The following is a 1,586-nucleotide window of genomic DNA, read 5'->3' as shown; positions in this document are numbered from 1 at the left end:
AAAAAAAAAAAAAAAAAAAAAAAAAAGAAATGTTACTTCAGGGCATCTACTACAGCCTCTTGTCTAGTCCCTAAATTGGACAATCAGTCATTTATTCTGTTATTAAGCAGTTTCCCTTGCCTAGTATATAAAACAAATCATGAACATTACAAATGTTGTGTTTAAATTAGCTATAAAGCTTTCTAATAATTAAAAGAAAATTATATTGGGGTGTGACAAATTATACATATAGAACAATATAACATAAACGATATAAAATTAATGTTAGACATACATTTAAAATTCATTGATAATTTCCCTCTTTGTAAGTTTCTCTATAATAGCATTCCAAGTTATCTTACAGGACAAGATTTAAACCTTGTGGAATGAAGTGACTCTCTATTACCACTAGATGGTACACCACGTGGGTAAACCAAGTGAGTCAGCAAAGATGTTGAAAACCAAACCTACAAATGAAAGTCATAATGATTGAAAAAAGGGCAAGGCACAGTGGCTCACACCTGTAATCCCAGCACTTTGGGAGGCCAAGGCAGGCGGATCACCTGAGGTCAGGAGTTAGAGACCAGTCTGGCCAATATGGTGAAGCCCTATCTCTACTAAAAATACAATAAATTAGCCAGGCGTGGTGGTGGGTGCCTGTAATCTCAGCTACTTGGGAGAGAGTGAGGCAGGAGAATTGCTTGACCCTGGGAGGCAGAGGTTGCAGTGAGCCGAGATTGTGTCATTGTACTTCAGCCTGGGCAACAGAGCGAGACTCTGTCTCAAAACAAAACAAAACCTCACAACTTAATGGGAAGATGAGATTGAGTTAAAAGTATTACAAGCCATGACAATAAATGCCAAGTGCAGTTATGTTCTGTGTGTATATAAACATCACCTAGATTCCTGAGTGATGAATACAAAGTCCCTAGACCATACTAGGAAACACTGGTGTAGACAATAAATGTCAGGAAAGCAGGAAAAATGATTTGCATGGGCCTTAAGAAACTGTATCACATTTCTCTTCCTACTTCAACCCTACTCTAGTATTTCCTCCAAAGCTATGGAATGGCCTAGAAATCCATCAGTCTAGATACCAGGAATAAAAAGCAGGAAATACTTTTTTGATTCAGCATATAGGAAGAGTTCACAATGGAACACGCTATACTTAACAGGATCAAAAACAGGGTTGAAAAACAAATGATAGAAGTTAGGTAGGGATATATAAATGATAGCTAGAGTTTTAGAACAGCACTGCTCAACAGAAGTATAATAGGAGCCACATATGCAATTAAAATTTTTTGGCCAGACACAGTGGCTCACACCTGTAATCCCAGCACTCTGGGAGGCCGAGGCAGGCAATCACAAGGTCCAGAGTTTGAGACCAGCCTGGCCAACATGGTGAAACCCCATCTCTACTAAAAATACAAAAATTAGCCTGGCGTGGTGATGAGTGCCTGTAATCTCAGCCATTCGGAAGGCTGAGGCAGGAGAATTGCTTGAACCTGGGAGGCAGAGGTTGCAGTGAGCCAAGATTGCACCACTGTACTCCAGCCTGGGCGACAGACCCAAAAAAAAAAAAAAAAAAAAAAAAAAACCCTAAACAA

General features: G+C 39.3%; 1 protein-coding gene across 2 annotated transcripts in view; it reads right to left on the bottom strand.

The window, feature by feature from the left end:
- KIF11 (kinesin family member 11) overlaps positions 1 to 1,586 on the bottom strand; it is a 70,406-nt gene that overhangs the window by 13,115 nt on the left and 55,705 nt on the right. The window lies entirely within an intron of this gene.

Source organism: Rhinopithecus bieti, unplaced genomic scaffold, assembly GCF_001698545.2.
Source record: "Rhinopithecus bieti isolate Rb0 unplaced genomic scaffold, ASM169854v2 scaffold_9383, whole genome shotgun sequence".
NCBI lineage: Eukaryota > Metazoa > Chordata > Mammalia > Primates > Cercopithecidae > Rhinopithecus > Rhinopithecus bieti.
This window is presented reverse-complemented; position numbering and strand designations above follow the sequence as displayed.